This window comes from Passer domesticus, chromosome 6 (genome assembly GCF_036417665.1).
Source record: "Passer domesticus isolate bPasDom1 chromosome 6, bPasDom1.hap1, whole genome shotgun sequence".
NCBI classification, from domain to species: Eukaryota; Metazoa; Chordata; class Aves; order Passeriformes; family Passeridae; genus Passer; species Passer domesticus.
Window position 1 is genome coordinate 5,045,028 of NC_087479.1, and position 22,464 is coordinate 5,067,491.

A 22,464-nucleotide genomic window follows, 5' to 3' on the forward strand; every position below is an offset into this window, starting at 1 on the left:
CGTGCGGCGCTGCGTGCGGGGCGGGCCCGGGCCCGGCCGGCCCCTCAGCGGCCCCGCGGCGCCCGCCGGTGGGGGCTCGGCCCGGCCCGGCCCAACACAGTCCAGCCCAGCCCAACACAACCCAACCCAATCCAGCCCGGCCCGGCCCGGCCCGGCCCAGCCCAACACAATCCAGCCCAGCCCAACACAATTCAGCCCAGCCCAACCCAACCCAATCCAGCCCGGCCCGGCCCGGCCCAGCCCAGCCCAACACAGTCCAGCCCAGCCCAACACAACCCAACCCAATCCAGCCCGGCCCGGCCCGGCCCGGCCCGGCCCAGTCCAGCCCAACACAATCCAGCCCAGCCCAGCCCAACCCAACCCAATCCAGCCCGGCCCGGCCCGGCCCGGCCCGGCCCGCTCCGAGCGGATCGTGCCACACAAATCGCACCCCCGTGGGCACGGCGCAAGGAGTTGGTGCTTTCTTTATCGCCTTCTTTTTTTTCCCTTTCCCACGTAACTTTGTTCAGTGCTTGCCACCGCTGCCGCTCGCAAAGGTGTCGTGGTGCGATAAAAACCCAGGGCGTTTAGAGGCGTGGAATCAGCGAGGTTGGGGGAGTCCAAGCATCCACCTGGTGCTGCCCCTCTAGCCCCTAAACCGCATCTCCCAGTGCCTTTAAACACCTCCAGGATGGTGATTCCACCACCAGCCCATTCCCATGCCTGACCATCAGAACAGAGACATTTTTATTTTCTACTATCTAATCTGAATCTCCCCTGTCTTGCTTTAAGAGCATGTCCTCCTGTCCTCTCACTGGCAGCAGAGACCTCCCTACAGCCTCCTCTGTGTGAGTTTTACACAGCGATGAAGCCCCCCTGAGCCTCCTCTTCTGCAGACGAAGCTAACCCAGCTCCCGCAGCCACTCCTCACAAGACCTTTTCTAGTCCATTTCCAGTTAAAGGGTTCAGAACATCACATTAATTAAAGGGAACAGTCAGCTCCGCAGCCGGGCAGCCCAGCAGGGGAACCGACAGGTAATTAAGCACATTTCGAGCAAGTTTTACAACTTCCCAAACCCAAACCAAACTCAACAGCAGAGGCAGGAGGCTGGACCAGGGCTGTGACCCCTCTGCCTTCCCTGCTACCCACCCAGGCTGGCCCAGATCCAATGCCATCATCCCAGTGCCTGTGTCCAGTTTTCCTCTTCCTGCTCCCGCCATGGCAAGCCTGGCCTCAGGCACTGCTCACCTGAGAGCCCCAGGACCTCCTGCTAGCCTTGGCTGGCCCTGGAGGCTCAGCAGGAGGGGCTGGACAGTGCTCACCTGGCACTGACATGGCCACACAGGTGAGTGGCCTCTTGGATCAGGAGCCAGGATACAGCAAGGAGAGGAAAACTGGGGCAGAGCCCACACGTTTGAAGTTAAAAGCCTTAGCTCTGTACCCTTGGCTCAGGGTCATGTGTGGGTGAGCACTCTGGGGAGGCAGCAAAGGCACAGTTCCAGGTGGAGTGACCCCACAGAGCTCAGGGGCTCCTTTACATCTCGTGGGCTCCCACTAGCAAGGACTTCAAGTGACCATCTGGAGCTGAACCTTACGAGACTACTCAGTTTGCAGCTCAGCAGTAATGATACCTTTAAAAAAAAAGCAGCTTTGACAGGCATAAGTGACATTCTTCAGCTGCTGTGTGCACGTGTGGTGACATAAGAAACACCTGCAGGGCAAAGTAGATGGTGCTTCAGTACTGCACCTTCCTAACACTTCTGCTGTGGATTCCTCCCAACTCCCAGGTAACAAGCAGCTGGTTTAGGCATACAGTCATGGGTGTGCTGTGTTTGGGGGAGTTATTAATTTTTTTTATTTAGAAGAAGAAAAAGCAGTGACTGTGACATTTGTTAGCAATCACAAGGAGTTCCTGTATGAAAAGGATTGCTTCTGCAATCCACAGCAGTCAGATACGTGGAAGAGGCACAGGTGCTTCTGACTACTTGTATTCCTTCAAGGTTTTTCCATCCAAACATGGTCAAAGCCCAGCTCTGCTTTCCTTATGAGCTGTGACAACACAATAGCCCGTGGCAGTGAACTACTGATATTTCTGTTGTTCTGTGCTCACTGCAGCCCCGAGAAGAAAAACAATCTAAGCAAGACTCAACCTCAAGTGTCTTGCATAAGTACCAAGAAGCCCTCCCCAAGGGCTCACAGACAACTTCATCTTTTAAAATGAGGTTTAGGAAGCTCAAATATAGGAAGAAATTCAGTTGTGCACAGCAGCTGAGCAGGGGTTTTTAGTCTGTTCACAGTCTCACCATAACAGCCCCTAGAGAATGTTAAATGGGGAGGGATCTCCTGGTGGGTGCAGAAATGACAAGGCCAGCTCAGTGCCACCTTCCCCATCAGAGCTCCTGGAACACATCTGGGGAGTTTTGGTAGTGAAGTGATGGTAACAGAGGTACTTCCCATGCCTTGGAGGAGGCTGGTGCAACTCAGAGCAGCCGTTGCAGCTTCTCTAATCTCTCAGATTGAGGTTGAAGTGGTTCCTGGTGAGCCTGGCACACTTGAAAGTGAAAGCCTCTTCTTTACTTTGACTGCAATCTCAGTGCCCTTCAAAGACCAAGAGGCACTTGATGCGGTCTGGACCAGGGACTGCTAAATTGTAACCTAGAGAAGCTGCCTTACCCTACCTAATAAGATTTTATTTTCACTCTGGTCTCTCTTTGAATGACAATTTTAGTGCCTATAAGCATGGATGTCTTAAGATTCACTTGTGCACCTTTATTACTGCTATCCAAATTCACATAATGTGCAATACATCAAAAGGGTTTTTCATTGAGTGTTCTTAAATAAGGTTCTGCTCACTTTAAATCACTGGGACACAACAGCTCGAGATGTGTTGGTGACCCCTGAGTAAAAATCACTGGAGAAAAATCCCAGTCTACACTTTGCTAATGCTGCTCAAATGATTGTTCAAAGATATCAGACTTCCCAGCATGAACTGTCTGGGGAGCTGTGAGTAAGTGTTGTGGTCTCCTTACGAGACACATTTCTTTCATGCCAAACATGCTTACCCCGAGCTCATAATAAAGAATAATGCTTCAAAACCCAGTTGTTTTTCAGAAGGGTGTCAGTGGAAACTTGTCCTGCAATTAAACATTTCACAGTGTAGCAGCTCTTGAGAGATGTTAAGCAAATGCTCTCCCTCACAGACATCCTTCCCTTTATTAAACTTTTGTGTCACTCCCCTAACAGTCTGCATATACACTTTCTTTCCCGCTTTCCCAGTGGCTGATAACAGAAACTTATTCCAGTATATGATGCCTTAGTCACTTTTCTTGACCTTTATTGCTGCTCTAAGTTCACACTCACGCTTACGTTGGAGAACTTCCTGAGCACAATGGTGTTTGCATATGACTAATTAGGGCATATGCACAAGCTGATGAGTCAGCAAACGGCTCGGCGGGACAGCGGCAGCAGAGCGAGTCCGGCTGAAGGTGTCAGAGAGCTCTGCCTCTGCCTTCGGATCCGTCCGCTGATGGAGACAGCTCTGTCACCGCCATGGGCTCTGGAGGCATTACTCTCAGGATCCAAATGCATCCCCATCAATAACGACAGGCAGAGCTTCTGACTTCGGTGGGAAGAAGCCAGGGATTTAATGAAGGCATTTTACCTCCCAAGAGCACTCGCCGTTTCTGAGCAGGGACTCACCGGGGCGGGCAGAGGGTGTTAGAGAGAAGCTCCGTTTGTCTCTCTGGAGCTGGCAACTCACATCAGGAGATATCACAAACAACCTGCCCTCAGCACTGGCTTTCCTGGGCTTTTGCTTCATTGTGCAGCCCCCTGTGATGCCTTGAGAGGCTACCTAGAACCTAGAGGCTAGACAGTGTTAAAGGAATCAAATATTTATACATATTATTAAATATGTATTAAATATTTATAAATATTTATTAAAAAGGTCTTCAAAGGATACACCTTGGGCAGTACAAGAGCCCAGCCAAGACTACACCCAAGATGGACAATAGGTCATGAGTTTTCACACTTTTATAACTTTTGGTTCATTTACATATTGGGGTTAATTGTCCAATTACAGCTCCAGGTTATGAAATCCCATCCTCCCAGATTGCTCTCCTCAATTCCCTGTTTACACTTTTTGGGGCTGAAGCTGCAACAGCGTCCTTGGTTCTTGGGCTGGAAAAGGATTGTTTTGTCCAACTAATCTGTGAAGGGAACTTGCTAACAATTTTTATGAAGTTCAGAGCTATATACTAATGCAGTACAGAATCTGAAAAAATGAAAGCTAAAACTTAAGGTATCACCTACATGTAGGGAATAAACACTCACTGGTTCAGTAATTGAACTATAATGAAAGGTACATTCTAGTCTATCAATATTTGACCAAAAATCCTGTCTTGCACACAGCACCACTGTGCTGACAGAGGAATACCACAAGGTCTCAAATGCTGTGCAGACCCAGGGCTCTGTAACACAGGCTAATAGTTGTTACTACAACTTACTGTGCTTAACAGTGCAAGAACCTCAGAGCTCTGGTGGTCAACTCATTTCACAATAGAAAAATGAACTGAAATTTGAATCAAATTCAAACCAAACCATTGGCATTGGAAGCCTAATGCTGATGTTTCTAAAATATAAAATATTTTCTGAAACGAGAGTACGTGATGGGAGACATAATCTCCCCTTGGCAACTGCTGTTTCCTCTTTTCTTTTCTAACCTCAGTGCTTCTTCTTTGCTTCTTGTGCCAAGATCTTGTTTATTTTTCCTTTTGCATCTGCACAAACTCCATTTTTAAAACTGTGACCACCTCTTAAAGCCTGCTTGGGTCAGTGTACACTTATGCATTTGGAAATACTCTCTGGACTGTTGTTTCTACACAGGTACCCCAATATGGTAACAAATTGTGCAGTGTAATAAAAGCACTATGTCCTATTCAGTGCAATTAGATTTGGGGAAGGATTTTCTACCCATGAAAGGAGTTTAACAGATGAAAGTGAAAGGCAAGCAGCCACTCAGCAGGCTACACTGTACAGTTTCACCAGCTGGCTGCATCCTGCCTATCCCAGTCCCTCCTGAGCAGGTACTGCCAATTGTACAGTGGTTTTCCTGATGTGGACAAAAAACAGCATGGAATTTTAAAATTGTCCTTACAGAAAAGATGGGTTTGTGGTCAAAGCCCTGAACAAAGCCTCTGGGGGCTGAAGTTTGGTTCCAGGCTTCCTGTAGGACTCCACACAACTCACTTGGAGGGAGGCTTTCTATTTTCAGTGCTGCAATCTTTTTCCACAGTGCTGAGGGGAGAAATCACTGCGTGCCTTGCATGAAGTCCATCTTCCCATGCAGCAAACTGGCAGTTCCGGAGCCCTTCGGAACCAGCTGAGGAGGGAGCAAGGGACAACTACAATGTAAACATGGGAAAAAAGGACTTTGTCAAAGCCAGGTCCAGGTTTTGGTATGTCTGTGCTCAGGATCCCCAGTTACCAGCTCCACCCTGCAGCAAAGCACAGCAATGGGACTTGGAAAGAGCAGCTGAAGTCTGGGGCATAAAGTGCTCTCTGGGAGGTCAGAGATGCTTCTTCAGCCTCTGTCCTGTCCAGCTCAGAGCAAGGTTTGGCAACAACTTGGTCAAAGCTTCCCTTTGTGCCTCCTGTGGGAGCTGTTTCAATTTAGCCCCTTAACTGCAGTTTTCAAAGGAGCATTGGGGACATGAAGGAACTGAGTTTAAATTCTCTCACCACACCAGGCAAAAGAGATTTGGGCAGAGTTTTCCCCACTCAGAGTGCCTGAACAGTGGGTTTGGTGTTCCTTGCTGTGATTCTGAGTACTCCTGAGCTCACCAAGCGCTGTTTTCATGGCCACCAGCCTCACTGTGTGAGCTGGAGACACAAACTCCTCCTTTTCCTCTCTGCTCTGCTCACACACTCCAAGCACAGCTTTCTTGGGAGGCTGAGGTCACCAGGGCACACAGTCTGTCATCACACTGGGAAGCAGGACACAGGCTGGCTCTCCTTGTGACCAACAACGTGGTTTTAACCCACATCTCTGGAGCCAGCAGGACACTCCCCTTCTGCCAGTCAGCTCGTAACACCTCAGACCTACCAGGCTAGTTTTACTTTCTTCTCTGCACTTCTTCCCTTTTGAAGGCACTATAAACACAAGTGAAGCACTTTGAGGACAGGGAAGGGAGGGCAGATGAGCAGCCAGCAGCAGCAGCGTGAATGGGGTGACAGTCTTTGCATAAGTTGTAACCCAGAGCAGAGGAAACATGCCTTTCTCAGAAGGAGTGGCTTCAATTTCATGCAGATTTCTGACTCCTACAGCTAGTTATGATCCATAGGAATGTTCAGAAAGAGGCTTCTTTTTCCTTCTTTTGATCCTTTTCATCCCTCCTACGAAGCCCTTTGTTATTTTACAGCCTGGACCACAAGTTTCTCACACAGAGCAAGAAAGAGTCCAAAATAAATTGAAAGATGAAATTAAATGGGCTGCACTTGTAATGCAAATGTGAAGGTGACCAAACTCTTTTACCCAATCCAACATAAAGAAGTTTCAAATTCTGATTGGGGATTTTTTCCTGTTTTGACATTAAAACACACTTTCTTTCCAATTATACAGTTTCTTAAGTGTTTTTGCCTAACATTTCCCCAACTTGGATCTAGCTAAAAGACAAAGGGCTTGAGGTTTTATTTGTTTGTTTGTTTGTTTTCCCAGCAACACATTAGAAAATGCAGTGCAAGCTTTAATGACTATGTCTGTTTTAACATGCCTTTTGGAGGACTGTAGGCATTTATGGGGGAACGAGGTAATTAACATATTACTTGGGCATGCAAAGGCAAGTTCGAAGCAGCTGCCTTTATTCTCTTGATATGGCAACACAATCGTTAAAACAATGCCTTTTTAAATCTTTCTTTTTTTCCTCTCTCTGTTCACAGACCACTCAGGTTGCTTGTTTAAACCAAAGCTTTAAGAGCTTGCCAGATTTTCAGGACCAGTAATTTTTCTCTCAAACACACTGTTCCCTCTTACTTATTTGAAGTAGCAAAACAAAAATCAATATCTCAATCCCTTTAAGGAAATGTTGAACTCAAGAGCTCCCAAGTTCTCATTTCAGCCTCTAAATAAATGACTTGTGTAGTGCATCCATTTTTCTTCCAGACTTTCCAGCTTTTCCACCTATTAATCTTGAACCTTCATGGTTCTTCACAGTAATCTCACCTTGATGGAGGTGGTGAGAGGTGGGTTTAGCTGATCCAGCCCTGAAGAATCTGGGAAGCACAGGAAGATGGAGGAAGGATGCAGCTGCTTCCTGCCTTGCAGAAATCCAGGTGGGTAGGTGAGGGGGGATGCCTAAACAGGTGTTTCTAAATCGCAGGGTCAAGGAGCCGATTGTTGCTCTAGGCAGAAAGAAGCACTTTGCCAGCTTGATAACAACAGAGCTGAGACACAGATTACAGTTCCTTTAATTTTCTTCCAGTTAATTAAATGATCAATTGCAGTGCTGGCTTTCAGCCACAGAAGTGCCAGCTGAAATGAGCTCTCCAGCTTCTGAGAGGATAATCAATAGGCATCATTTGCTGCAGTGATATGGGGTTTTAGTTTAAAGACAAATATTAAAATGCAAAGGCAACATACTGCTGTTATTCACAGCAGACTGAGATCTTCTCCAGCTCCCAAAAAATTCCCAGAGAAGGGAAGAGTGGCACAAGCAGTCACAGCTTTAGCTTGCATTGTGTTTTCACTTCTCTGCTTACCATAGACTTCCTGCAAGACCACAGACAAAACTCTCAAGCCCAGATATGCAAAGGTATCCAGGCAGCTGAGATAAAAATCAGTTGGACCTAGATACATAAATAGTCTGTGGATGTGGTCCTTTGGAAGAGAGACTGAGTTCTCCACTTAGGGAAGGTGTAATAGGTACTTTCCAGTAGAAAACTCCTGTCACAAAAAGCCAAGGTCAAGTAAGAGCTAAGTTTGGGCAGTGAGTGAGCAGCTCCAGGTATTTGGCCACAAAGCAGCACCTGAGCATTCTGCCTGGTGTCCTCTCCTTAGTGCTGCCCACCTCAGCCAGCAGCAAGAGACCAGCATCCCCTCTGATGGCTTTCCAGCCATTTCTTTGTTCAAACTCCTCATTCCTGTAGCTGGAGATGCTGTGGAGTGCAGGAAGGTTGAAGTGTAGGGCAGTGAAACAAGGAGCACCAGTGCTGGGTTCTCAGAGCACTTTGGCAGGTGGGAAAATCAGGAAAAGCGATATAATGGAGGCATAGAATGGGCTGGGGACATTTCTATATTGTTAAGGAAGACTTTGGCATGGTTCTGGTAGGAACTGACAAGCCCAGCACTTCAGAGCCCAGGAAACCCCTGGGTTTGTAAGATGTCAACACAGGATAGAAGGAGTTTGCCAAGTAACTGAGTAAGCAAAATTCAGAACCATAATGACAAAGTTGGTGCATCAAACCTCGCTTTGCTATCTGAGATCATGTGCTAAATAATGAAATGTTCATCAATAAGAGGCAACTCATGAGCGTGGGAAATAAAGATCTTGTAGGATAAGATAAGGATGGCCACAGACCTCACCATTTTCAGAACCAAATGAAAGTTTGTTTATGCTGACTGCTTTTTCTCAGGGCAAACCTTTAGTACATATAGGTATTCATGCATACAACAGAGAGAGGCACACAAGCTAATCAATTTTTAGTTTTCCCGTCATCTTGGAAAAGAAAAAAAAGTTTGTTCATAGATGTAATTTTCATTTTTAGTTGGGAAGCCCTTGATTCATCACAAGCAAAGCACGTCATCAAAAAACTGGATGGCAAGGTCAAAACCCAATGAAATTTCATCACCATTTCATGACTTTCTTTTTAAAAATGCAAGAGGATTGTAGCAACAGCATCTCTGCTACTCATTTATTTTACTGGAACTGTTACGCAAAAGTCAGAGAAGGCAGCACTGCTGCAATCTCCCCCAGGTAAAAGCAAGCACAGGCCTGAGCACAGCAGCTCGTGGATTATTGATAGGACCAGCAGCTGAACAACTTCTCCCAAAGCAGCAGAAAAGAAACCTAATTGCAGGAGTAGAGCGTGGGTTTCCGAGAGGGAAGAATCCATTCTGGTGTAACAGGAACACTTCTGAAAGGTTTTTAATTGATATAAGCTTGAAAATGAACAAACAAAAATCAGTCCCTTAGGGAATCACCTCAGAGAGATCTGAGGCTCCTCTCCAGCCAGCCTGGCTGGCTGAGCAGTGCCCCTTAGGTGGCATCTTGGTGTCACCTTTCTTCCCCACAGGTATGTGCAGAGGACGGGGCAGAGCCCATGTGAGGGGTCCCCAGTGCACTGGGCTGTAGGAAAGGCAGGGACAGGCAGCCTGCTCTGCCTCTGTGGCTTCTCAGTGGAAAATCAGAGATGTGAGAAAACAGCCACAAGCATAAAACCCAACAAAACCCACTCCTTTTCCCCTCAAAGTAAGCTTGGCTCAACCCAAAGGTCATTGTCAGCCCACTGACTTCTTCTAGATCACGTAGACAACCAGTCAGTTTCTCAGGGATTCACAGTTTCCAAATTCACAGATCTCTGAGGTAACCACAATCATCCTAACACAGATTTTTTACAAAGTCCCTCATATTTTTTTTACCCCATCAAGAAAAAACAAGTAGCTTGCATTATACAACTTTTATTATTTTTCCTTGCTAAGCAAACTCATGGTAAAAAATGGCTGAAAGTGACCTAAATGAGCAAAAACTACCCAGGAGCAGTGTTTATTTTGCAGAACAGAATTCTGTTCAGGAGCCCTCATTAATGTGAAAAGTTTCCGCATGACCTCAGAGTTTCTGTAGCCTGTGAGTGTCCTGCAGCCTCTGCTGAATGTGAATGTAAAGAAATTGCTGCTGCAGCCCCGTGGAGAGAGTCACGAAATTCTGTCAATCGTGTCTGAGACAGCACAACTGGATTATTTTTAAAAATAAATTATAAAACCTCAGATCTCAGTGCAAGAACATTAATGGTGCAGATGGATAACCACCTGAAAAGTGCTGCTAAGCAGAGGCAGCTGCTGCTCCCAGGGCTGTGGCCAGTGTCAGACACATCCTCAGGCTGGATGTGGCCACCTTCAAAGTGCTGAATATCAGTGAAATCAGTCCAGACTCTTGCTGGCTTATAGGAAGGGTATGAGGAAAAAAAAAAAATTTCCTGGAGTTAGCCAACATATCAGACCAGAGAAAGTCCATCATCTCATTGATTTGCATCTCTTCTTCTGTTGGCCCTCTCTAATCTCTCCTGTCTGGGCAACTCCTCCCAAACACCTCATTGCTAAACAGCAATTAAAGCATAAGTACATTAGCAAGTCCATATTGTAAACTGGCTTGCAAGCCACACAGTGCTTCCAGCCCTCTCCATGGCAGTGGGGCTCTGCCTCATCTCTGGCCACTTTCCCATGTCAGGAGTATTGATCCATCCCTCTGAAACAACAGCAGGGTTCATGTCCTGCTCTAACACCACTTTGACCTTTAGGGAATGACTGCAGCTCCTGCAGGGCAGCAGGAGTTAAATGGGGCTGGGTTCAGATCACTGGCTCTGTTCCCTGCTCCCAGGCAGCTCCTGCTCCAGCAACTGCTCTGTTCTCCTCTTGGCCAGGCCAGAAGTTGTCCTTTCTCTTTTCAGATGATGGGAAATGTTCATAGTCTGTCATACATGCAGTGGCATTTCGTAACTCTTCAGTCACTTCTCTCTGTAGCACTGACATTGTGCCCACAGAGCCACAGGACAGGGAAACCCAGGCTTTCCCCTTCAATACTCAGCTTATCTCCAGGAATATGGGCACCAGCCCTGGAAACCTGTCTCCATTTACCCTGCTGGAAGTGCAGGGGAGCTGGGATGGGGGTTTGTGAAGCTGAGGCAAAGGGGTTTTGATGGGAAACCCTTGTCTGGGGAGGGAAGCAGGTGTGATAGCCCCTGGAGATGGGGACTGTCTCTCTGCCACCTTGAGGGGATGTGCATGGAAGAGGGGAGGACAGGCAGCAGGAAGGCACTGACTCTGTATTTCCGCCATACACAAAATAATCTCTGTTTTCCTGAGTCATCACTGTGATGTTTTGCTGTGGCAGGTCATAAGCAGCAGTTTCCCATGAATTAAATGGGAAAGTGCTCCAAAGCACTTTGAATTTGACTCAGTTTGCTGATGCTGCTGAGCACAGGAGCTTCCAGGCAAGCCATACCCCCTTTGCTGCTCTGTTCCTTCTGCATATCAGCATGGGCAAGCTCACTTCCCCTGTGGTGAAACAAGGAGATAAAGAGTTATTTTAGAGTCCTGGGGACTTGTGTGAGAGCAGCATGAGGGCCTCCTCATTTTTTTCATGCCAATTTGGTGGAGAAGCAAACAGCCAAGCCTAAGAAGGGGGAGGATTTCCCAGGACATCCTTGGAAGTCCCTGAGCTCCTGAAGCACACAGGGGATGAGTAAAAGAATGGAAGTGGCCCTAGAGCACAGGGATGGTGAACACATGACTCAGGCATGAAGTGGTTTCAGCAGAGGGATGGTAATGCACGAGCAGCAAGATGGGAGCCACCAGCACATCTCCTGTTAACCACACACCAGACTCGCTTGGCTTTCCAAGGAAAAGACACCAGGAAGGGGAAACAGGGATCTGCTGAGTAGCCATGTCTTGGTCCATGCTAAAACCTTAGACACAGAAGATAAGAGGGGCCTTGTTGCACATAAGATCTGCAGCAGGAAATGAAAAATAAACAGGGGCAGAAACGAGGTGAGCCCTGGAGAGAGCCCACAGCCTGGCAGAGGTCTGGCAAAGCTGGGGAGAGACCCACCAGCCCCGAGCTGGGGCTCAGCACACAGCTCCAGCCTGAGCTGGGGCTTTCCCAAGTGGGCTCTGCTTTTTTTCCCCTCCAGCAAAGGGAATTTTGGCTGGGGCAGCGTTCCTGTGCACTGCTGGCTGTGGGGCAGCGCTGCCATCGCTGTGAGTTTCTTTAATAAATACTCTCTGCCAGCAGCTCTTTAATGGGAGCTTTGCCTCGGGAGGATGTGACGTGTGGTAACAGTCTGTCTGCAGAAACACTTGCCTGTCTGTGTGCAGAAAGAGGCCAAACCAGGAGTTTTCTCCTTATTCACACACACAAAAATGGTGTGTTTTTAACCTAAAACTCACGTGCTTTCATGGAGCACGAGCACAACACTGTCAGATGCTGGGGGAGAGCTTTTCTCTCCATCACACCCAGCAGGATGCCCCAGAGTAGCTGCTCTGAGTGCCTCTCTTTATCTTGGTGGAATATATTTTATGCTTCCCAGCACTTGGATTTACTGAAGTCCAGCGCTTGCAGAAAGCCACCAGATATTAAAAAAACAAAAAAGCACTTGGATTAAAACGGTAAAAATGTACAATGTTAATAACAGCACTGATTTTTTTAAGGAGTTAACATGTGGAAAATAGAGCTGACCGCCTTTCGTAAATGTTTAAAGGATGAATGGTGTTTTGTGGCAAAATGCTTTTTTCTGACAGGTGGGGAGGGAGCATCTGAGGCAGAGGGACTAAATGACATAAATTTGTCTTCCTGTGTATTTTGGAACATGATTTATTTGTGTCCATTGACATGACAGCTTTTTTGGTAATTTCTTCCTTTCCCAGCAAAGAAGCCTTAATCTCCTTACTGGAAATTGTACTATTTATGCAGAAAATCCTGCCCCTGAGATTGCTTGAGATCATGAGTTATGTAACCCAAACAGATGGAGCTGGAACTTTTTTTTTGAATGTCAATTCATGTTATAATCCCAAAAGGCTGCAATCATTTATCAGCTCATTTGTAGCATAGAAAAAAAAATAGATTGAGGATTTTAAATGGGCATTTAATATATGCTTGCATGGGAACACCTATGCCAGTGACAAGACTGTCACTAAATACCAATAGCAATAACGCTTATTAAGGATTTTCCTCATTCTTATGAACACAAGGACTCAGTGTGACTCACAGAATTGTATGGACAAGACATTATGACCCTCACCCTGCCACAGCACGTCTGTGGGTGTATTTACCCCTTGGATAGATGAGTTTATCTGCAGTGATGCTCTGAAGGCAGATCTGGGAGATCAAACTGGTGAATAAGTGGGAAGGGAGAGGCAGAGGAGAGCTGGGTTGGAGCAGTGCAGGGCAGGGCAGGCGTGTGGAGAACCTGATTAATGCTGCCTTGTCCAGCTCTTGAGCACTCCTGAGCCTTGTAATGATGAATCACCCATCCAGCTGATCACATGGGTGCACTGTAGAAGCCAATATATCATACACAATGCCTAGTTTTAAATTTCACATTTGCTTAATAGTCCTTTTGCTAACATGGTCAGGCAGAAAAAATCCTAAAAGGCTCAATTACCCTTGCAGAAACCTTATCCTTTTATTGTTACTAATGTGGCTGCTCTGATTTCATGGGACTTTAAGCCAAAGTGAATCAAGACCACAGGAAAAAGAGGATGAAAAGGGATGGGAGGGAAAGGTAATAAGACAAGATTATTCCAAAGGGTAATTAATATAAATGGATTAGCTAGGTGTTCTTAAAAATAAGGGTTTGATCAGATGAATTTGGGAGGAAGAAGAGGAAAAAACAAAACATTAATTTGAACCCAAATATAATTTTTTATCAAGGTGAAGTTTACAAGGGCTTAGGGAAAAAAAAAAGCTACTGCATTTAAATATGAACTTAGTCCAACTACATTACTTTTACTCTATTCTGTGGGAATTCCCAATGTGACACACTTGCATATTTGGGTCTAAACTGTAATCTAAGGCTCAAAGCATGACAAGGAGCTTTGCTAGGGGAGAGATTTCAGTGCAACCACAGAAGGCTGAAGAAGAATGTTCAGTCTTAGAGAAGAACTCCTGGCATGGTGCAGAACTTTCTGCTAAAGCAAAACCAGCATGGAGGGAGGGATGATGCTGCTGCCCAGGCTGGGTTCAGGGGTCTGTGCACTGAGCTTGGCCCCTGTGATGTGTTCAGGTGTCACTGCACAACCACTTCCACCCAGCAAGGGGTGTAAGGCAGCTGGAACAGGCTCTGGGCCAGGGAATGTAACAGACCCAAAATCTGGTCTGTCTCCAACACCCTCTGCTACCTTTCCACACATCTGTGGGGGCATTTAACTCTTCTAGAGGCTCTGGTGGTGCTTGCCCTCTGGGCTGTAATTCCCAAGGATGTGGCCCAGGATGAGGGCAACAGCCCAGGCTCCATCACAGGACCAGCCCTTCCTTAGCTTTTGATCCCATCCTTCATTTTGCTGAAGCTCAAGCACTTCCTCTGGGGAAAGCTGAGCCAGAAAGCTGCTGGCAGCCAGGCACATCACCATCAGCCCTTTTCAGGCCTCACCACTGACAACAGATCTTACACTGAAAATATTTCTGAACAGGACGGTAAAAACAAATCAGTGGGGGTTAAATATTTAAATCCAGATGTGCTTGCAGTCTCTAAATTCCCCTGTCCACCCTAATTTCATTTTTTTCCCTTCTCATATTGCATTTAAAACTGCAGAGAGAACAAAATATTTTAGTGAAGCATCAAGTGACGGAGATTGTTAAAATATGGTCTGACAGTAGAAGGAATTACAGCATTTCAAAGATAGACCCAACAGAGCCAGGGAAGTGCCATTGCTTATACACAATGCTAAGCAACACCTTGATCTCCTTTCTTCTGGATTGGGGACTTCACCTACTTAGTATTACTAATGTGAGAAAAATTGTAATGGGTTTTTAATTCATTTTGGATCTTGGCCAGTTAATAAATTTAGTTAGATGTTTTTCTATTAGCCAAAAAACTTCAAAGATCCCATTTTTCGTCTTCTTTTTTTTTTTTCCACAAGGAAAGCAATGAGCTTCTGCTTGTAAATATATGTAAATGTTTACCTGAGCAGGATTTTGCTGAGGCTTATAAAGTGTGAGCTTTCTTTAGAATAGCTTTTCCCTGGATGATGTAATTTACTTGACTGGATATTTTCTACCCTTGCACAACTGTGTTAGTCGATCTAAGCAGATTAACCTAAGCACCAACCTGGCACTCACTTTGCCAAACACTTGTTCAGCGCCCTGCAGAGAAGGATTGTTATTTTGGGGAGGCAAAAGGATCCTTTCTTTGTGCCTGAGATGACTTTCAGATGGGTGTTAGTCTGTTTGTGTGTAAATAGGTCTGAAAGCCCCAAGGAGGATGGGCAAGAGGAGCCAGATATGTATTAGCACTTACGTAACAGGAGCAGCTCTAAGAGGAGGAAAAAAAAGTTTTTTGCCCATTGTTACAATGACAGTCAAGAGTCAGATGATTTAAAGGGCATGGAGATGATTTTAAAGGGAGTACCCACAGCTCTGGCTAGGCCTCCTAAATCCTCAGCCCCACAGAACTCTTGGTATCAGAGTTTGGGTCTGTGGAGAAAGGCAGAAAGAAGGAGGTTTATTTTTAGCAGAAATGATTCTCACACATGGGAAAGGTGACAGACTGATGTCTCTCAAGAAATGTTTTGTTTAAACTGAAAGCACAGAATGCAGGAAGCAGATTCAAGCCCTCTCCATAGCACACTCCAAAATGCTGCAGCGTCACCCGGTCACTCGGCCCTTAAGGGCAAGATAATTACAGCTGTGCTGTCTGAATGAGGGAATTTTTGGTTCACTGATCAAAAATTTTCTTTGAATCAACCTGAAATGAACATTTGACTTCTTGTTTTCGTTAGGCTTCTGGGAAGCTCAGCATTTCCCCTCTTTTCACTTAAAATTGTTAATGTAATTCTGGCAGTATTCAAGAAAACACAATTTTTCATTAGGACTGGGAACATTTTAAGGCAAAAATGCATCATGGACAATTTTGTTATTGTAAAAGTACTGCCAAAATTCAGCTCAGATACTTGGTCACTCCAAAACTGCAGGCTCCTGTGGTGACATTTTTTCCTGGATTTCTAGTAAGCTCTGAACTAATACTCAATTTCTCCAGATTCCTGCCTATTAAAGACATACATTTGGCACGTCCAATCACATCTCCCTCTTGTGGCTATTTCCCAGGACTAAAATGACCTGCTATTTACTAGGCATTATGTAGGATTATATAGGTTATACTTCATTTTCCAGCCCTGAGCCCTGCTGATCACAGTATGTGGGTGCTCGAGGGGCTGCACCACCATTTCCAACCTCGTGCTTCCCAAACAAATTGTCTCCAATTTCTCCCTTTTCTGGTATTGGGGACCCTGCAATACCAGACTGGAGGGTGCCACCAGCCCTGTGACAACCAGCTCACCTTTTAGACAAGCCAAGAGAGATGATAGGAAAGAAAATGCTGCTGTATCTGAGTGATGGGCAGCTGAACAATTCTCTGTTTCATCACACAATCCTAATGAAACTTGGGCTTTATAAGGAGTTTTGCCCTCCAGAGCCCTTGTGGAGATTTTCTCCTAAATTACAGCATTTTGCTGCTCCCCACTTGGGTCTTACAAATAGCTGCTTTTATAACTACATTTATCCTCCTGCTAACGGTTTCACAGCAAATGATATTTCATTTTGATGAGAAAGCTTTTGAGCCAAAGCCAAATCGCTCCAGGCAAAGCAGATTTTGTTTTCCTACAGTTTAATCAGTAGGAAATTAAGAGGCCAATATTGTTCTGCCACAGACATGGAGGCAAGCAGCTGCCTTTTACTTGGGTGAGTTTTTCCTCTCCTGCACTCCCCAGGACACAACCAGGAGTCAAAAGCCACACTGTCTAACATAAATCCAGTGGTCTCAATCTCAGCCCACATAAATCCATCGGGAGCAGGTTTACAGCCTCCATCAGTCAGCAGGTACAGAGCATCCACCACAGAATAGCCAACCTCTCTCATTTGTCTAAAATTCAATTTTACGTTTTAAGAGAAAACTGAAGCCACAGCACAGATTCCTGTTTGTGTCCTTGCCTCCAGGGAAGGCAACTCCTGAGCAGCTGCTGGCAGCTGGTCAGACAGTATGAAAATCTACTGGAACTATATATATATATAGATATATAGATATTTTCATGCTGTCTGGAAGGGTCAAGGCTTGGCTGCTCCAAGAGAAGGTGTTTCAAGGAAAGCATTCTTGCTACACTATTTACAAGGGTTGTGACTCAGCCCCAGAAATATGTGCCTTTTATCACACATTTCTAATTCTGTAAGAAAACAAGTTTAGGGCACTTCAGCCTGCTTATTCCACAGCTCAGATTCTCAGTCTGAAAGATGTTTATCTCAGAGGTTTTAGCTAGTGCCAAACTGCACGGACTGAATGCTTTCCAAGCATGTAGATTTTCTGTGTGGAATACAATGCAGTGTGATTCCTGATGGCTTCCCAGCACATGCATGAAAAACGACTTGCAAATTCTGCAAAGATTTATCCCCACCGACCCTCATTTCTCAGCAAAAGGCTTGCTGTCATCCAGGGCTCCTGGCGGGCAGGGGAAGCTGTTCGGAGGAGTTTTCTGCGGTCGGCAGCGCCGGGCGCTCCCCGGGGTCATCCCAGGCGAGGGCAGGATGGCTCAGCCTCCCTCCCCAGCATCAAACCAGAACTCATCCCAGCGCCGGGCTGGGCCCTTCCCCCTGCTCCGGCCCCGGGCGGGGGATTTCCACCCGCTTTGCCGGGTTTTAAAGGGGTTTTAAAGGGGTTTTTAAGGGGAGACATCTGCGAGCTCCAGCTCTGCGCGGCTCCCTCGGGTTCGTGCTGGAGCGGGCTCAGCCGAGGAGCAGCCTGGGGATGGATGGATGTGAAATAAACCCTCTCGGGAGGATGGACCGGGCTGTGGCACCAAGCACAGCCAGCCGAGGTCTCTCCCACCCCAAACAGGTCCCCCAGCCGTCCCCCGAGCCCGTGGCGGGGATGATCCGTGCATTCCAAGGGAAGGAGCATCCCCCATCCCTGCCCCGGCTCTCCTGGCAAGGCAGCTGCTTTGTAGGACAGGAGGGGTGGCATGGAAAACCCTGTCACCCTTCTCAAGGCTTCCTCACGAGGAGAGTCAGCACTTTATCATATCGCTGGCGGAAACGATTTGAAAGCTCCTTAATTAGCCCCGGGTATCAGGCAGTTCCTGCGCCGGCGGCTGGCTGGGTCTGCGCGGCACCACAGGCTTGGGTTTGTCACATGGAAGAAGTTTTCGTGTGAACCACAGCAAAAGCGGGTGTTTGCCTGGCTGCCCGGCGGGCTGGGGGCAGGGAGGGGCACTCGTGTCACACAGGATTTGTTCGTGTGACATCCTGACAGGCTCGGGACCAGCTGGATTTCTGCAGGTCTCACCTCAAAGCATTCTCTGCTCCCAGCTCCCTGTGCCACGGCTGGTGGGAGGAGGAGGAGGATGGGAATCCTTCTTGTTCCTCAGCATCCGAAATGACCATTCCACGTTTTGCCCACCACAGCCAGTGGAGATGGAGTTTTCCTCTTTTTTCTCGACCTGAAGTCTCACAAAAGCTTTTTTCTGTAAGATTTTCTCCTCTGCTGTGAGCTGTGTCTCGGGTACCACGGCAGCCCCACCTCACCCCCTGCCTGCTCCAGGGCTCCCAGATACAGCACTGGGGCTCTGAGGGTCAAAAAAGGACCTCTTATCCTTTTCATGCCCAAAGCAGAGGCTGAGTTAAAATTTTTAGACACTAAAATTGTTGTTTAATTAGGTAGCTAACTCAGCTGTTTACTCAGCTGAGAAACCTGCTTTCCATCTGTGAAGTGAACCTGCTTCCCCCAGTGCTTGGGCCAAGCCCAAGCTAAGCCAAGCTACGTCTCCCCAGTTAGGAGGGGCACCAAAACCAGAGGCTCAGGACTTCTCCTCACTGCTCCCCCCTCAGGGCTGTGCTCCCTGTTCCTATTCAACCCCACCTGCTGCTCATCCCTCCCAGAGCTGCTGATCCTGCCTGTGGCACAGCTTCCTCCTCCTCTCTCTCAGCCCCCAGCACATCTCCCCTCCCACCCCCCCAAGATCCTGCCCCTAGCATGAATGTGCATTATGCAGCTTGGGGCTTTTCCTTGAACACAGGGGTGCCCCTGAGTGCACCCACATCTGCTGCTATGGATTTAAAAGCATTGTGCAGATGTATGTGCGCTCATGTGAATATGGTCGTGTATTACAGGGAATTGTTTCTCTCCAAAGTGTCAAGAAAAGGGCAATCTGGGACTGCCTGTTGCTGATTTTTCTCATCTTTACCCCCACACATGCAGAGGAGACTTCCACAATAAAAACTGGAAATAGATTTCCAATGAAGTCTAAATTAAGAATATTTTCCTCTGCTTAGGCAGGCATTTGACAGTGTAATTCTTAAATAGACTTTATTGCTATTAAATTTAATACCCATGAAGGATTACATATCTGCTTCATTGCAAGTCTGACAGGATTAGGAGAGTGGTGTCTGCTTAGTGTTCTTAAAACATCAAACACTAACAAAGCCCTGAGCAAGAAACCTTTTCTGAGGGCTGTAAAATGCCAAGGGTCCAGGGAATTGCAGCGTGCCAGGAAATCAGATGGCGTGCCCTTTGAGGAGCTCCACATTCCAGCTGCCAAGGCACGTGGTGACAAAGACACAGCCACTGTGTCTGCACCCAAATATTCCAAATTCTGCTCCCTGGCACTGTAAAAACACTGGCTTCAAGCCAGGCAGCTGGCTGGAGGAGCAGGAGCTCACACCCCTTCTCCACAGGCTGAGAAACTCTGGGATTTGAGGACAGGATGAAAACACTATTTGTAATATTTCCATTGCAAGCAATTAATTGTTCAGAGCTGCACTGTTTGTAATGATCTCTCTCTCAGAGATATGTATGGAAAGAGGGTCAGCTCCTCTATGGATTTGTAGTTGGGGATGTTAAATCCTTGGTAGAGCAGGAGGCACAGGCCAGGATGGGATGAGCCAGGCTGGCTCCGACCTTCCTGGAATGGTGAGGGATTGGCACAAGGCCCTTTGAGGGACCTGTCTCTTTAAAATGATCCTCAGTTTCTCAAAAGAGGCTGAAAGTCAATATTGTTTGCTCTAATTAATGGCCTCACCAGCTCAGGCACCAGCCCTAGGCAAATCCACCCCAAAAATCCCCTGGAATAAACACTAGCACTTTGATGATAGCTAGGAGGTGACTTGCCTTGCGTTACAGTAAATTGGCATGTGGGAAGAGCAAACCAGCCTCGCCACTTCCAGCTCCCTCTGGAAAGCTCCTGTGCAGGCTGGGATCCTCCTCCCTCCATCTCCAAGGGACTGGGACAGTGTCCTGCGAGCCAGAGCCATCCCTGCCAGGCTCTGAAGCACCAGATGTAAGGCACAGGGGCAGGGAAGCCTGGTTTTGGTTCAGCTGCTGTTTTAGGGTGACTCCAGCATTTACAAAGATGGATTAGCCCTGGATATTTCCAGGCATAAGAGTTTGGCACTGGAAACCCTAGGAAAAAAGCATTTGAATTAAAGCAATTGTGGGGATTCTTATATTAATATTATTATTGTGCTTTCTTTGTTTCAGTTCCAGGGAAGACAGCATGCATGACAGGAAGGCTGGAGGCACCTCCACAGGCAGAGCTGATCTGCAGAAGGTGAACGACAGCAAAGCAGCAGCTCCTGGTGGGCACAGAGAGGATTTACCCACCTCCAGCATGATGTGATAGCCAGGAATCCCTGGAAAGCTCGTTTTCTGCTACAAAGTGGAAGAAAGAAAAGATTAGAAAAGAAAAAATACTCTAAGAGTTGCCTTCAAAACTCCAGCAGCAGATTGAAATGTAATCTCCAACTACTTCTTCACCTCCACAGCTCAGCTCAAATCCCTCCTGTTTCCTTTACATCAAAGACACAGAAACTTGAAAAAAAAATCAAAGCAGCAAACAAATCATGAAGGAAAAAGAGCTTCTTAAAGCAGTGAGTGAGCCAGGCCTCCATTTGCCTAAGGAGAGCCCACAGACAGAGCCTTGCAGTTGCTTACTAAAAGATGGGGTCACATGGGAAGGCTCCTGGCTAAATCCTCTGCCCCAAAACCCACACCTAGGCTCAGGTAAGCCTGGTTTAAAGCCTCGCTTCCAAACCAGGCTGCTGGCACTGAAAAACAGCTGGGGGCACAGAGAAAACCTGGAGTCATTGCCTGGGGCTGGGAAAGGGGTCAGGCGCCTTGCCAGGGCTTCCCAGGGGCTGAGCCTCAGCCACAGTTACCCAGCCCCAATTAGCCTGATGGGAAATCAGAGTTTTCATGAATAAACTGCAGGGTGGGAGGATGTCACTGTGTCACAGGTTTGACTTATCTGCTCAATACGAGATCACAGCATCAGTCAAGAACAAATATTTCCATCCTCATCTCAGTTTGTTGTCACTGGAGGCTGATGTGAGTGCACGAGGACCCACAGCCACCTAACAGAAGATCACAGAATCACAGAATGGTTTGGATTAGAAGGGACCTTAAAGATATCTGGTTCCAGCCCCCTGACACGGGCAGGGACACATTCCACTATCCCAGGTTGCTCCAAGCCCCATCCAGCCTGGCCTGGAACACTTCTAGAGATGAGGAATCCACAACCTGTTTGGGCACCCTGTGCCTCACCACCCTCACAGTCAAGAATTTCCTCCTAATATCTAATCTCACCCTGCCCTCCTCCAGTCTTAAAGCCATTCCCCTTTGTCCTGTCACTCCATGCCCTTGTCCAAAGTCCTTCTCCAGCTCTCTTGCCAGCCCCCTTTATGTACTGGAAGATGCAACAAAGTCTCCCCAAAACCTTCTGTTTTCCAGGCTGAAAAACCCCAACCCTCTCAGCCTGTCAATATGGGGCCCAGCAGGTTTTTTCCCCAGATGGCCTAGTGGGAAGCAGCCCTCAGAATGAGAGGTAATTCATTCCCCAGCCCGCAGTAATAACCACTGTATGCAGGACTGATGGATCTGGCAGGGAGCAGGGCACTCCTGGGGAGTTTCCTTTGCATTAAGTGCTTTTGACACTAATGTTGGTGCCTAAGCAAACACATTAGGATGACTAAAAACACCCGGGCTGCTAGGAATCACAGGGCTGCTAGGAATCACAGAGCACACACCGGGAATGCACTGGCTGAGGGGAAAAGCAGTGTGCTTTTGTTTTTAAGGCATGGGTGTGTTGGGTTCTGTGAGGTGCCTGTGGGTGAGACTATGACACTTCCTCGCAACACCCCTCTGCTATTTATGAAGCAGACCTGAACAGTCTGCAGTAAAAAGTCACATATGTGGATTGGGCTCATGTAAAGTGCAATTGGATTTGATTGTGCTCTTTGCAGATACAGGAAATAAACCCACAGCCTGCACTCAGTAGAATTAGTGTAGCAAGCACGGCTAAAAGGGGAAGAAATTCAGTTTTGTTGCCTGCATTTCCCAGCCCTGCCACACAGCACTAAAGGTTTTGTTGCTCAGATCTGCAGCCCAGATATTCCTGTTTGGAAGAACCTGAGATTCCAGGGATTATAAAGGATGCGTGGGAGTGCTAGGCAGATCTCCATGCAGAAGATGAAAAAGACTCTCATAGAAATACTTAATGGCCTTTGAAGCAAGAATAA

At 47.1% G+C, this 22,464-nt stretch overlaps 1 long non-coding RNA gene across 2 annotated transcripts; it reads left to right on the forward strand.

Annotated features, from left to right (window-relative positions):
* Positions 1-402: 402 nt before the first annotated feature.
* Positions 403-21,071, forward strand: LOC135302476 (uncharacterized). 2 transcript variants are annotated; one of them, XR_010364075.1, is made up of 3 exons: positions 403-1,014; positions 7,191-7,309; positions 20,429-21,071. It is a non-coding gene; the product is annotated as an uncharacterized LOC135302476 (long non-coding RNA). The 2 variants fall into 2 exon arrangements; XR_010364074.1 differs by lacking the exons at positions 7,191-7,309; positions 20,429-21,071 and adding an exon at positions 5,274-6,594.
* Positions 21,072-22,464: the final 1,393 nt, after the last annotated feature.